The following is a 15,367-nucleotide window of genomic DNA, read 5'->3' on the forward strand; positions in this document are numbered from 1 at the left end:
GGCCTGGATAGAAAACAGGGAAGGTATCATTATTTCTTCTGTTTACAGATGTGGAAACTGAGGCTCAAGGAAGTAACTTGCCTAAGGTCACCCCAGGAAGAACCGGAGACAGAATTAGGCCCAGAAAACCCAGGCCGCCTTATTCTTAGCCCTGGCACTGCAAAGCACTATACGTGTCTTTGTGTATTATGTCTACATATTAGATATACACATGTATAATATGCACACATGTATATATGTCTATTGATATAACCTCATTTGTGGGAGAGAGGAAGGACGCAGCAGGGAAGGGGAGAGTTGGACTTTCCCATGGACTAAGTGTAGGATTCCAGGCCCCCTGGCCCCCCAAACCCTCTGCTCCTGGCTAGTCTCAGAGGTCTGTTTGCCTGGGGCTGCTCGGGGCCTGGGCACGATGCCCACAGAAAAATAGAGTTCCAGGAAGCCATCCAGTTCTTCCACTCCCTGAGCCCATCTGCCATCCCAAGGCGGTCAGGCCTGGGGGGAAAGGGGTGCTCGGAATCAACAGGGGCTGCGAGAAGAGGAGGAGGGAGAAGAAGGATGATCTGGGATTCTGTGTGCTAAGGTGACCTCCAGCTCAGGGATTCTGCCTTCTGTGTTCTGAGATCTCTCCCAGCTCTGACAATGGATTGGCTAAATTCCTTTCCCACTGTTATACAGAAGTGGCAAGGCATGAGCCTGGGGCTTTGCAGGAGAGCCGTTTTATAGGGACCGAGGTAATGGCATCCTTCTCCCTGGTTTCTGAGGGCCTTGGGTCCAGCCAGGGTGGGGGTGAAGGGTGGCATCCCTCTCCCCGGTTTCTGAGGGCCTTGGGTCTAGCTGGGGTGGGGGTGAGGGGTGGATCCACTACTCTCCTGAGGGTCCCTTGGTCAGGAGCATCTCTTCCCAATGTAACCACTAAGCTGGGAGAGAAGCGGAGGGGAGAAAGAGAGGGGCACCCTGCGGAATGAGTGCCCTGGAGAAGGATCAGAGATTCTAGAGCCAGAACAGTCTTCAGACACCATCTAGTCTAACCTTGTTTTACAGAAGAAGAAAGAGAGATCGAGAGAAGAAATGGGATTGCCCCCAGGCCACACAGCTAGTAAGGGGTAGAGGTGAAACTTGAATTCAGGTCTTCTTACTCCAGATCCAGAACTCTCACATTCCCTAGAGTTGTCTGTATCTAGTGGGTGGGACCCAGGAAAGTTATTTCAGGACCTTTATCTGTGGGTCTCACCTTCCTGTGAGTCACCTCTTTGTGAGTCAGAAGTGCCCCCCACCAGAGGCCCCCAGTCCCTGCTCTGCCAGAATGACAATTAGTCACAGCTTGAGGGGTCTTTAACAGGGTTGAAGAGGGGTGGGAAAGAGAAGCATTCACAAGCCCTGCCTCTCCCCCCTCCCCTCCCCTCCATTTCCATGTTTGAGCTGGATACAAGTCAGGGCTCCGTCTCACCAAATCCGAGATGACCTCAGAGGGCTCTCCAGAGGTCATCTTGGCCATCCCCCTGCCTCCACAGGCCTCCCTTTGGGCTTCTGGAGCCTTCACTACTTCCCCTCTCACCCACTGGATTCCTTCTATCTGCAGCCTTCTACTTTACAGGACCAGAATCTGAGACCCAAGAGCTGGATTAAGTGTCCAACAGCCTCGTTTTACAGAGGAATGAACCAAGACTCATGGGAGAAGTCACGGACAAAGCCAGATAAGAGCCCAGGACTGGATCTTCCCACCCACTGCACCACACTGTCTGTCCCGCTCCTCCTCCCCTTCAGCTTAGCACTGTGGTGAGGGTTTGGTGTTCTTCCAGTGCCCTGTTCCAGAGGGGCTGCTCTCATTTTATTGACTTTGCATCTGTTAGCCAAGTCTTCTTTCCCAGTGGACCCCTTCACGGTGCTGTGTGGTCTGTATCTGCTCTGAGTTCTCAGCCTCAGCAGATGATTGGAGCATGAGCAGACCCTGGAACCACCCCAGCCCTATGGGATGCACAGCCCCTACCCCAGGGACCCATTTCCCAGTTGGTCTGAGTTCCATTCTCACCCAGCCCTGGCTTCTATCGACCCTAGGCTTGTGTCTCTTGCTCCAAGGCCCCCACCATTACTCAACCTTCTTCCCCTTCTGGCTGACAGAACCCTTGGGCAAGGAGGAAAGGGAAGGAGGAGGGGAAAAGTTGAGTCTATTGGTCCAATGGGAATGGTCATTTGCCCTGAATCCATGATAAACCATGAAGGAAAGGGAATGAAGCCAAAGAGAGATGGGGGTAGTATAGGGGGAGGGGGTTGTGGTAGTTCATCTGTGGAGTTAGGCAGGAAGTGGCCCCATTGGAAAGGCCTTCAGGCCTTGAATTAGAATCTTCCAGCTGAGGTCAGGGCAGGGAAGATTTGGTACATCCAATGAAGCCCTTCTGGGAACTGTCCACTTGGGAGCTCTGAGCCTCCTTTCCCTGTTATCGATTCACTGTGTGACTTTGAAACTGTCACTTTCCTCCTCTGGACTTTAGTTTTCTGAATAAGGGATTGTGTTCCTTGGTTTCTTAGGGCCAGTCTAGTTCTGAGTTTCTACATCCTATGTTCTAAGATCCCTCTGCATTCTCATGTGCCGTGTTTTAAGAGCCGGAGCTCTGACATTTCACATTCTGTGTCCTAAGAGCCCTCCCAGCTCCGACATCCTCTGTCCTTTCTGTATTTGACCCTTCTCTCTAAGGCCCTTACCCTTTCTGATATTCTGTATCTTAAAGATCCTCCCAATTCTGACATTCTGCGTTCCAAGCTCTAACATCCGGTGAGTCTGTCACACTGTGGCCCTGTTGGTCACTCAAACCCCTCTGTCCTCTTCCGGGCAGATGTGTAGGGCCAGAGTCCTGGGAGCAATCTGATTGGCTAGTATTGAAGGCCAAGGACCTCCCAAGGCCTCTCCTCCTCACTCAGGCTTTGACCAGATTCTCTACCTGATGACCTCCCAGTGTGGCCAGCTGGATATTGGTGGCTGACTCCCCTTATCCCTCTCTCCATAATTAATGCCTGCCTCTCCTACTCAGGGTCACCCCTCCCCCAAAGCCAGGTGTCATTCCCTAGCTACCCACCCCATTCACTGTCCAGGGCCCTGGGAGCTGCTGGACAGAGGCAGATCACACTTCAGGAGCAAAGGGTAGACACTACCAGATGTGGCAGCTACCACCACTGCCGGTCCCAGGCCTGGGAGGGAAATCTTGCTTTTTCTCATTGAGGAAGAAATACGATACCCAGGCTGGAGCTGAGCTAAGGCCAGGCTTGAGCCAGGAAGCTCTGGATGGACTTTGGACTCTGCCTAGCCCAGCCCTCCCACCTGCCCATAAGACTGGAGTGTCCTAGATACTGGGTCCTAGAATACCTGGAGAGGAAGAGATGTCCTGGCCTTCTGACCCTAAGCCTGAGGCTAGGAGAACAGGGTGTGCTCCACATTGCCCCCTCACCCGCCAGGGTAGAGGGACCTACTTCCACTCTGAAGCAGATGCTCCAGGACCCAAATGCTCCAGCTGTTTCCCGCAGCCCATATCTCTAGGACTGATAGGGTGTGTAGCAGACACAGCTGAGAGAAACCCTTCCCCAATCTCTTACTTGATCTTGGCCAGTCTTGGCCATGGAAAGAGGTGACTCAGCATGATCTCTGTGGGGAAATTCTGGGATGAGGAGGTAGCAGGGACAAAGAGCACGATTAAGTGCATATGAGAGAATGTAGGAGGATAATGTCCCTGGGAAGGGGCCTTAGAACACGGAATGTCAGAGCTGGGAGGGCCCTTGGAATACAGTGTCAGAAATAGGAGGTCCCTTAGAATATAGGATGTCAGAGCTGAGAGGGGCCTTAGCACATGGAATGTCAGAAATAGAAGGGCCCTTAGAACACGGAATGTCAGAGCTGGGAGGGCCCTTAGAACATGGAAAGTCAAAAGTGGAGGAGTCCTTAAAGAGCATCTGATTCAGCTCCCTCATTTTATAGAGGAGGAAACTGAGGCTCGAAGAGAGGAAGTTATTGATCCAAGGTCCCACAGCTGTTTTCTGTTCCCTTCTGCTCCATTCCATTCCATTCATGTTTATTTGACACTGCTTGTGTGTCTAGCTTTGGTTTCAGCCAGGCTGCAGGGCAAACAAGAGGAGATTGAGCCGTTCTGCCCTTGAGGAATTTCCATTAGGTTAGGGAGACAAGAAACTATTCTATAATGTCAAAAGACAGGATAAAATAAAGACACACCATTGTGCTAGTGGTAAGTGCAGGAATGACACCTGAGGAGTGGAGACAGGGTGTCAAGGCATCCTGAGCACGGGAGCCAGGGAGGCTGGAAAGGCTTCCTGCGGGCTGGGAGTATGGGGGAAGTAGGGCCCTGAAAGGCAGCAGGATTTGGGAAGGGGGCCTTGGTGAGGACAGTCCATCTGGAGCCGAGAGGAACTAGAGTTGGCCCCTTTGCCAGGGGCTCCAAGGGGGGCTCTTGGGCACAGGATCAGTCTGTAGCTCTGGGGGTAAGAGACTGAAAAAAGCCCCTGCCTTCCTGTTAAACATAGCCCTCCTCACCCTACCCCACTATGCTGGCTTAAAGAATGGAGGCAGAGGGCTTCTGGGGCAGAGAGGAGCGTGCATGCGTGCGTGTGTGCGTGCGTGCGTGCGTGCGTGTGTGTGAATGTGTATGTGTGAGTGTGAGTGTGTGTGTGTGACAGAGTGTGTGTGAGTGTGAGTGTGTGTGTGTGTGTGTGTGAGAGAGAGAGAGAGAGAGAGTGTGTGTGTGTGACTGTCGGAGGGCAGGGGGACACCCACAGAGGGACGTTGGGAGCTGTTATTGGGGCCCCCTCCTCCCTGGCCCATGTCAGTTTCTTGCACCCCCACTTGTCTTCTCTATCCCACACTTTAGCCTCCAGGCCCCCTCCCTCCTCTTTCTCCCCCCATCAGTTTGGCCTTAGCTCATTGCTCCTGGGAAACTCATTAAGCTCCCACAGGGGCTATAAATCAGCTTCTTTCTCCAATTGAACATTTTATTTCCTCTTTATTCAATTTCCCCATGGCTGCAGCCCATCCCTCTAGCTCCTATCCTCACAAGAGTCTGCCAACCCTAGCCCCTCAACCTCTACCTTGGCCCCTAGCCCCAACCTTTGCTTCACTTAGAGTCAGCTGCACCACTCTGGCCCTGCCCCGCCCCCATCTTGGCCTTTGCTTCATTCATCCTCAGACCTTCATTCATTGTCCCCTCTCCCACTCCCCACTTCAGGCCTCTCAGCTCCCAACCACAGAGCAGAGAGGGATCTGTCTTAGGGAACGCAGCTCATCTACCCAAGCCCTACATGTGTGTCCCACCTACAGAATGGGAAAATTGGGGGAGGTGATGGCCTTCATAATGAAGTGTCACCAAGGAAGCTGCCAGAGACCTTAAGACCATTTGAGCACATTTTGCAGGCTACAGAGAAGTGAGCATCAGCCCCAGAGATGCCAGGTCTGCCAGACTCCATCTCTTCTCTGTTCTAACTTTCTCCTTGGGGAATCCAGGAAACTGTATATATATGTCAGCGCTTGAGTGTGTGGGTTTTGCATGCATGTGTGTGCACAAGTGTAGCATGCCGGTGTGTGTTTGTGTTCATCTTCTGTGTGGGTGTCCATGTGTATGGGTATCAATATGTGTGTGTTTCTTTTTCTTTTTTTTCTTTTCTTTTTTCCTTTTTTTGGCTAGGCAATGGGATTAAGTGACTTGCCCAGGGTCACACAGCTAGTAAGTGTTATGTGTCTGAGGCCGGATTTGAACTCAGGTCCTCCTGACTCCAGGGCCAGTGCTCTATCCACTGCGCCACCTAGCTGCCCCATGTGTGTTTCTTTATGTGTACCTGTGACTCTGTGTGGGTGTCTGTGTGTGTCCAGAGCAGGTCAGAAGAGCAGTAGGGTTTCCTCAAGAGCTGACAAGAAAAGGCAATATAATAAACAGCCTTGGTCTGGCTTTGGTGGCTCTGAAGGGGCTGGTGGTGTTACAGGAGGAGGGCCATCATTGTGGAGGCCCAGAAGCTCAGGACCTGGGAATATGTTTGAGAATTATGATGGTGGGGATATGGCCAGGGATGGAGTGAAGGATGGGAAAGGAGATGGGAACAGAGATAGGATTAAGAATGGGAATGGGAATGGAGATGTGGACAGGGGTGGGATGGAGTGCCTGATGGAAATGGGAATGGGGATGATAGAGTGAGAGATGGGAATGGAGGTTGGGATGGGGAGAGATGGGGCTAGAGATTGGAATGGGGATGGAGAAATAGATGATGGAGTAAGGGATGGGAATGGAGATGGGGATGGGGATGGGGTCAGGGATAGGAATGGGGTTGGAGATGGGGATGGGAATTGGATGGGCATGGAGATGAACATAAGAACAGGAATGGGAACAGGATGAGGATAGGGATGGAGATTTATGAGGATAAGCGTGAGATATCTCCTCAGCATTGCTTCCCTGATACTTCCACTGACCTAGGCCCCAGTCACACCCCTGGCCAGTATGCCATTGGCAGCATTAAACAGAACTGGGATTTTCTCCTAGCAGTAGGTCAAGAAGGTCCCAGCCTTGTCTAGCCACTGTCTCCTGCTCTGTCTGACTTAGACACAGGAGGCGAGACCAGTGCTCCATACTATTGGCTATGTAAATCACAGAAGGGATAGGACGGGAAGTGGGCCCTGGGAGTAGCTAATTTTAGCCCTAATGACATTCCCCTTTTCCCCTGGCCCCGGCCCCTGGCCTCCCTCTTTTGTTCTAAACAGCCCCATCTCTTGTGCAGTTCAAAAGCCTGGTTCCTTTCCCCTCCCTTCTCCCTCCTCTTATACCAGGCCTGGCTGAACCATGACACAAGAGCCCTGTTTATTAATTCCTGCAGGGCCAAATTTTTTCACTGAGGAGTCACTTGCTTCAATTCAAATTCAGCAAGAAGAGATCTCAAAGCACTGAGCTGGGCTCACCCCTTGGAATAGGACTGGACCAGATGTGTCCCTCTTAGAAAAGAGCAGGAAAGAAGAGCAGAAAGCAGGTTTGGAGGGTGTAGGACAGGGATGCACTGAGGGAGCATAGGTCAGTAGAAAGAATATTGGATCTGGGGGTCAGAGGACCTGGGTTCAAATTTTGACTTTGCCACTTATTACCTGTATGATTTTGGGGAAATCATTTCACTTCCAAAGGCCTCAGTTTCACCATCTGTAAAAGGAAAGAGTCAGGGGAGTTGACCTGAACGATCCCTAAATTCCCTCAAAATGATAAATCCATAATCCTATGAGTCAGATGCTGAAGGTCTGTACAAATGCAGAGACGCAGGAGAAAGTACTGACTCGTCTATCCTCATTCACCACCCCCACCACATACTAAAGGACATGAGCTCTCCTTGAGGGAGGAAATAGAAGAAGTCAGGCCTTTGGGGTAGGGGAATACTGTTAGCACACCCAGAGCATCAGGGCACTAGGATACTTGAGCTCTGGGGCCAGGAAGGGAGTAGCTGTTTTCTACCAGCCTTAACAAGAACACCCAGGGTGGGCTTCTCCCGTTCTTTGGTTGCCTAGGAACAGCAGATAAAAATCATGGAGATCCAGAATGCCTGGGTTGGTGGTACTTCCAAACTAGCCCCTATGCTATGGCTGGAGAGCTGATGATATAGACAAGAGCTATATATTGTATAGCAAGATATACAGGTCCACAGCAGAGCACTGGAATTCTGAGGAATGAAGTTGGGGGTGGGGTGGGGAAGGTGCCCCTTCTGGCATCTTCTGGGAATCTCTAGGTGCCTTTCCCTGCATCTTTGCATGTATTGCACATATCCCTAGGGAAGTCTGTGCTGGGCTGGGGTGAAAGTACCTGAAGTGGTAAGGACTGCCTGAAGTCTTGGATCCAGAGAACACTCAAAGTTCTGACTTCAATTTCTGTGTCACAAAGCCAGTAGCAATTATGAGTTTCCAAGCAACCCTGGAGCCCTTCTCTATTCTTCTGGCCAGAGGGCTTTGTCAGAGCTCATAGGGAATCATACCTCAAGAGCTGGAAGGGGTCTCCCATGCTCAATTCCCTCATTTATAATTTGCCCAAGGTCAAACAGTGAGCATCATAGGTAGGATCTGAATCCAAGACCTCTGACTCTTTATCTACTACTCTTTCCTCCATACCACTCTCCCTCCTGGGGGTCATGGATTTCTAGTGTGAGTTTATAAGTCTGTGGGGTCTGTGGATATATGAGCCTCTCCCCTCTTCCCTCCTCTTTGTGGGTAGGAAGTACTATGATCCTGGGCAGGTACGAGAGAGGGTGAGGGCTAGGCCAGGGAAGGGGCAGAGAGGGGTAGTATTGACATAGACCTTCTAGAAATTCTTTGGGGGGAATGGAAATCGGGGTTCCAAAGGACAGTGTATTTGTTTCCTATCTGCGAGCCTTCAGATCCCCTGTGCCAGCCTCGGGACATAGCATCTTAGTCTCTCCCTATTTGAGTTCATAAAGCTGTCATTTTCTTTAGAAAATGGTTTTGACATTTGAAGGCCTAGAGAAAAAGGAGGGGAAAGGAAAAACATATCCCGACCCCCCTAAAACATTTTTCTGGTTTTATTCTGCATCAAGTGGTGTGGTGTGTGGTACATTCCTCAGAGGGCAGCTGCAGCTGGGCCAAGGATCAGCCAAATGTCCCCAGGGGCGGGGAGGGGGGGTGCATCCTTGTCTCTAGAGTGCCCACACCCCTGGCCCCAAAGGAGAGGAGGAAGAGGCCAGGCTGGGCCCTGTGGCTCTTTTGTCTCTAGAAAATCGAAAACTGAGCGTGTCGTGCCTGGGCCTCCCCTGCCCTTTTTGCCGAGGAAGGGGCTGAAATTTAAGCCATATGAACTGCACCCATCTGGGGGCAGTGGCGGGGATGGGCCAGCCTCCCAAAAGGGCTTGACTAGCCAGGAGTGGTAAGAGAAGTCTCTAAGGGGGTGTCTCACAGCCCCTCCCTTTCTGCCCCACCCTTCATCCCTGATTCCCAGCCAGGGAGCCCTTGTCAGAGGCAAACATAATGACTCTCTACCAAAGTTGTTGGGGCTGTGGAGTCATAGCTGGCTCCCTGCCTTCCCTCCTGCCCCACCCCTAGGGCTCAGACCCTCTTCTCCTGCCTATCATCTCTCCTCCCTTTCCTAGTAAGTCATTATCAACTGTCTTCTTTCTTAAAAAGTGACCAGGGGGCAGCTAGGTGGTACAGTGCATGGAGTGCAAATCTGGCCTCAGATACTTACTAGCTGTGTGATCCTGGGCAAGTCACCTAACCCTTGATTGCCTTCACAAAAGGAAAAAAAAAGTGAGAAGGCCCAGACGTGGGTCAATAATTGCCAAGTCTAGACACCTGGGTCCTGGTCCCAGCTCTTCCAATGATTTCCTCTACTACCTTGGGCCAATGTCTTCCTCTCTCAAAAATTTTGCTTTTCCTTCACCAGTTTACCTGACTCCATTCAAGGCTCTGCTCAAATATCACCCACTCCAGGAGGCCTCTCCCTTCTCCACAGTTGTTAGAGCCTTCTGCTCTACTTTGTATATATTTGTATATAATTTCCATTCCCTTTGCTTACATTTTGTATCTGAGTAGTTATTGACTAGAAGATATGTTTTCTTCCCCATTAGAATGTAGACCTCCTGAGGCCAGGGACTGGTTTTCTTCCCTTTTCTTTGTTCACCTAGTGCTTTGCACAGTGCCTGGCAGGTACTAAGTGCCTAACAAATTCTTATTGACTTCTCATCTGCAAAGTGAGGGTTTTTCACCATCAAGAGTTCTTAACTTTTTGTGCGGTCAAGGACTTGACAATCCAGTGAAACCTATGAATCCCTTCTCAGAATGTTTATAAATGCATAGACTAAAATACATAGGATTACAAAAGGAATAAATTATACAGAAGTGCAATTATGTAATATATGTACATGTTTTTAAAAGTTCATGGGCCCCAGGTTAAGCACCCCTACACTAGATGGTCTCTAAGATTCACAACAAAAACATAAAGAAGAAAGGCTCTCATTTTGCCAATGAGGAAACTCAGGTCCAGGAAGGGAAAGTGGCCTGCCCCAGATCACATAGGTGGTAAGGATCAGAACTGGGTTCTTAACCCAGGTCCTCTGACTTCAAATTGAGTCCTTTTTCTCCCCATTTATATATGCTTCCCTAAATCACACTCACATCCGATGTCCTATGGGTATTATTCACCTCTCTGCTCCCAACCTCTACCACATAGTACAGGTCCCCAGCATGGACCCTTTCTCCATGGAATCCAAAGATAAGACTCAGTTTGGGGTGGCTGGAGATGTTTGATTGACGCATCCTCAAAGCTCACCTACATCCCGACTGTTTGCCCAAGGTATAGCTCCCAGGAATTCCTATTTCCTATTGTACTCTACCCTCATCAAACCTCAGCTGGAGTACGATATCTACTCTGGGCTTCATGGTTTAAGAAGGATATGGTTAAGTTGGGGAGTGTCCAGGGCATAGCATCCAAGATGAGGAAAGGTCTTATGTTCAATACCTAAGGACTAGTTGAAGGAATTGAGAACTTTTCTGGGAGAAAAGAAGACCAGGGTAGAGGTGAGGGTACTTAATAGTTGTCTTCAAGTATCTAAAAGGCTGAAAGGTGGAAGAAGGATTGGATTTTTCTGTTTGGCCCTGGAGGGAAGAACTTGCAAAGAAGTAAATCCAAGCTTGGTGTCAGGAGAGACTTGCTAACAGAGTTCCTCAAAAGGGCCCTGGCTTGCCTTGAGAGACAATGGGTTCACCCTCCTTGGAGGTCTTCAAGCAGAGGCTGAATGGTTGTGGGCTTATAGTGTGGATTCATTCCTTCGTTATGGCTTGGACTAGATGGCTGTTGCGGTCCCTTCCAGCTCTCTAACTCTGTGACTCTAGGAATATCAGAGCTGGGGGGAACCTTAGAATGCTGAATGTCAGAAGTAAAAAGAATCCCAGAAACTACCTAGCCCAATTCTTTAATTTTTAAGACAGGGAAATGAAGCCCAGAGAAGGATGGCGACAGACCCAAGATCGCACAGAACACCCATCTCCTGACTCCCAGTCCAGAACTCTTTCCCCTGCGGTAAACTCCTTGTTCAGATCACATATGAAGAGTTGGGTCAAGCAGGATTAGAGCCCGGGAGCAACTTTCCCAAGACTGGGCGATGTTGATGAAGTAACTGGAGCTTCTGTGGGTAATAATAACAACAGCTAACATTTATGTAGTGCTTTTAAGGTTTGCAAAGTGTTTTATGTATACAGGGTGTCCCCCAAATCTAGACATCCTGTACAATCTCATTTGATTCTCACAGCCCTGTGAGGTAGGTCCCATCCTCCAGATGAGGAGAAGACAACTTGCCAAGAATCACACAGTGTCTCAGGCAGGATTTGAACTCAGGGCTTCCCGACATCAAGCCCAGTGCTCCCTCCCACTGTGCCATCTGGATAGGAGTCAGAAGACCCAGTTTTAAACCTTTGCCACTCACTAGCTGTGTGACCTTTGGCAAGGAGAGTTGGACCAAATTATTCTCATCTATCATCTCCATATCTAGTTAGCAATACTCTCCTTTCATTCTCTTAGATGAGGTTACCTTTGCTGTCAAAATCAAGGCCATTCTCAGAGAGCTCTCCTTTCTCCCCCTTTTCTTGTCTTACAGCTTCTTGATGTCATCCCCCACTACTTCTTCCTTTAATCCAGTTTCTGATGAGGAGGTGCTCTTCTTTTGGCCAAGACAAACCCTTCTACAGGTACCTTAGATTTCATCCATTTATCTCCTGCAGGGTTGCCCCCGCTACCATCCTTCTCACTCTAACCTTTACCTCTCCCTATCCTCTGGTTCTTTCCCTGCTGCCTACAAAAATGCTCGTGTCTCCCTGATCTTTAAAAAAAACCTTCACTAGATCATACTAGCCATCACCCTATATGTTTTCTTTCCTCCTCAGCTAAGCTCTACAATCAATGCTTCCACTTCCTCTCTTCTTTTTCTCTTCTAAACCCTCTATTATCTGACTTCTAACCTCATTATTCAAACAAAACGATTCTCTCCAAAGTTACCATGTCTAATGGATTCTTCTCCATCCTTCTTCTTCTTGACCTCCATATGGAATGTGTCAATGGTGGCCAACCTCTCCTACTAGACACTGCTCTCTCCTGGTTCTCCTGTTACTTATATGCCTATTTCCTCCCAGTCTCCTGCGCTAATTCATTATCTATGCTGTGCTCACTAACTGCGGGTGAGCCCCAAGGTTTCATTTTGGCCCTCTTCTCTTTTCTAGCTCTATCCCTCATTAGATGACCTGACCAGCTCCTGTGGGTTTAATTACCATTTCTCTGCAGATGTTTCCTAGATCTATACAACCATCTGTGGTCTCTCTTCCAAACTCATCAGGTACTTATTTGAATTTCAAACTGCATATCCCATAGGCTCAGCAGTTCAAACTCAACATATGTAGAACTCATTATCTTTCGCCTTCAAACTGTCCCTTCTTCCAGACTTCTTATCCCTGTCAAGGATATGACTGTCCCGGTCGCTGAGGTTTGCAGCTTCACAGGCATCCTAGACTTCTCACTCTCACTCGCTCAACACACTGAGTCAGTTCCCAGTTTCTGCCTCCTCCCCGTGGGGTGTGTGGAGTGTTTAGGGAGGACTAACACCTCTGAGATGAAGGTCTGTTGAGTCCTTACCTTTGGTGTCCACCTTCATCCAATGCTCACCTGTGGCTCCAAGAAGCCATAGCATGCATAGCAGCTGCGTCCAGTGACACTGTCTCTGCAGATAGGCTAAACCAGATTGAGGGAAACCCACCGGTGAATTAGGGGGGGTGTCTACCCCAAATGTGTGAAGCCTTTCCCCTGCAGAATGGACAGATGAGAATAATTTGGTCCAACGGCCACGAAGGCAGCTGAAGCAGGCGCTGTGGAGCGCTTAGAGTTTGGTCAGACATTGAAGACAGCACGGTCCTCCCACTGCATTTTGAGCCGCTACCAGTTGTCCTGACTTTTGTCTTGCCTTGGTCTGCAATGACTCTGGAAGAGAGAGTGAGGCTGATGACACTGCATCTCGGCCTCACTTCAACCCAATGCATGTGAGAGCCAAGACGTCACCCTGTGATTGTCATGGGTCCTCTAAGAAAAAAAGGGGGAATAACCTTCTCCCCACTTACACATCAGCCACCCTAGTTCAGGCCCTCATTACTTTTTACCTGAAGCACTGAAATAACCTCCTTTTTAATCTCCCTGTCTAAGACTCTCAGTTCCAATCTAACATCCAAAATGGTTTTCCTAAAGTGCAGGTCTGACTGTCACTCCTGTGCTCAATAAACGTCAGGGGCTCCTTATTACCTGCAGGATCAAATTTACAGACTCCTCTGTCTGGCATTTAAAACCTTACACAACCTGGCCCCTTCCTACTACTCCAGCCTTCCTCCCATGCATACTGTGATCCAGCCATCCCGGTCCACTTTCTGTGCCTTGGCATTGGCTGTGCCCCATCCCTGGAATGCACTCCCTCCTCACCTTTGCCTCTTGGAATCCTGGCTTCCTCCAAGACCCAGCTTGAGAATCATCTTCTACAGGAAGCCTTTCATCATCCCTTTCCCTCTCAACACTTCCTTGTACTCCTTTTACCTATACTGAATGTGCATACATATGCATTAACTTATACAGGTCCTTATTGGCTCCTGAACTGGGACTTAAACTTCATGAGGGCAGGGAAATTTTCATTTGTGTCTTTGCATCTTTGATGCCTAGTTTAGTGCCTGGCAGCTGAGTGAGACAATAGATAGAATGCTGGGTCTGGTGTCAGAAAGAGCCGAATTCAAATCCAGCCTCAGGCACTTACTAGCTGGATGACCCCGGAAGTCACTTAAACCTCTGTGCTTCAGTTTTCTCAACTGTAAAATGGGAATAATAATAACGCTTACCTCCCAGGATAGTCATAAGGATAAAATAGAATATTTGTGAAATGTTTAGCATAGCCCCTGGCATGCAGTAGATGCTTAATAAGTGCTTATTCCTTTCTTCCCCTAGATCCATCATAAATGCTTGGTGATTGCTTGATTGCAGTGGATTTGGAGTCAGAAGACCCGGATTCAATTTCCATCTCAATTAATGGCAACATTCACTTGGAGAAGTCCCCTCCTGTCCTTTGGCCCTTGCAGCTTCATCTATAAACTTATGGATGTGAGCCGGATTATTTCGAAGCTCCCTTCTGGCTCTCAGCTGGCCAGTCGTGTGATCTCCTCTGACCTGCTCAGAAGAAGCAAAAACATTCTGACGATCTGAGCCATCCAGCTGTGGCGTGACAGGACAGGCCGGGGGTTAGAAATCCCCGTCGCTGGATGCTGCAGGACTCAGAGCTGGAAGGGACATTTGGATGCCTTTTTTCAGAGGGTCAGGCCCAGAGACTATTCAACGTCACCGCTAGTAAGTGTCAGGGTTCATAACAGTAGAGCATTTACTGATGAGGAAACCCAGGGAAATAAAATTACTTGTCCAAATACAGAAAACAAAATGCATAAGATTATAAAGAAAACCAACGATTAGGGAAAATAAGGTTTATTTTCCCCTTCCATCCAAGTTCATGGACCCCTTAACTCTATAATCTATAGATTTTTCTTCCTACTCTAAATCCTGGGCTCCTATGATCAGAGCCTGAGTTCACCCTGGACTGACCTTCTCAAGTCTCCATCTCCTTGCCTGCAAAGCCCCCATGTCTCTCCCCACCTCCGTTGGAGCACCCGCCTACGCTCCTTGGGGTGGGCCCCTGAGGATACCTCCTGATTCTTCTATTTGCCAACCTGGGCCCCTGGCGCTGACAGGGACAAAGAACAGGGAAGTTTGCCAGGATGGCCCCCCTCCTATTCACCCATCACCACTCAGTTAGCAGTGGGGGAGGAGGAAAGCTGGGCCCCCCCCAAGGGTGTTTCCACCAGGGGCAATGTCTACATCACAGGCCGGGGGGGGGGGCCAGTGGGGGCCCTCAGATGTGGGCACAGACCCTGGGCTGCAGCACAGCCTTGGCCCAGGAGGGCCTTCAACCAGCTGCCTCACTAATTAAGAGTCTCCCTATACCTGCCCCAGGCCCCCAGTACACTGGCCCCAGCATGTCCCTAGCCCACAGCACCCACTAGCTCAACTCCTCTGTTAGAAGCCTTACCCCATCCCCTTTCCTGGGCCCCCAGCCCCTACCTTTCTCTCACAATCTAGGGGTGTGTCCCATACCCCATACCCTATACCTCCTGCCCTCCCCCCCACCAATGGGCCCAGCCCTGACAACACTGTGGGGAGATAGTAAGGAATAGTGAAGAGTGGGATGAGTCTGGGGTCAGCCGACCAGGGCTTGAAATCTGGATAGCTGGCTGTATCCATCATTGGGAAAATCCCTTTTCTTCTCTGAGCCTGTT

General features: G+C 49.7%; 1 long non-coding RNA gene across 1 annotated transcript; it reads left to right on the forward strand.

The window, feature by feature from the left end:
* The first annotated feature begins 7,829 nt into the window (after nucleotides 1-7,829).
* Nucleotides 7,830-14,931, forward strand: LOC110197471 (uncharacterized). The gene is made up of 5 exons (XR_002321490.2): nucleotides 7,830-8,070; nucleotides 10,951-11,157; nucleotides 11,620-11,710; nucleotides 12,239-12,351; nucleotides 13,992-14,931. It is a non-coding gene; the product is annotated as an uncharacterized LOC110197471 (long non-coding RNA).
* Nucleotides 14,932-15,367: the final 436 nt, after the last annotated feature.

Source organism: Phascolarctos cinereus, unplaced genomic scaffold (assembly GCF_003287225.1).
Source record: "Phascolarctos cinereus isolate Bilbo 61053 unplaced genomic scaffold, phaCin_HiC Scaffold_4;HRSCAF=312, whole genome shotgun sequence".
NCBI classification, from domain to species: domain Eukaryota; kingdom Metazoa; phylum Chordata; class Mammalia; order Diprotodontia; family Phascolarctidae; genus Phascolarctos; species Phascolarctos cinereus.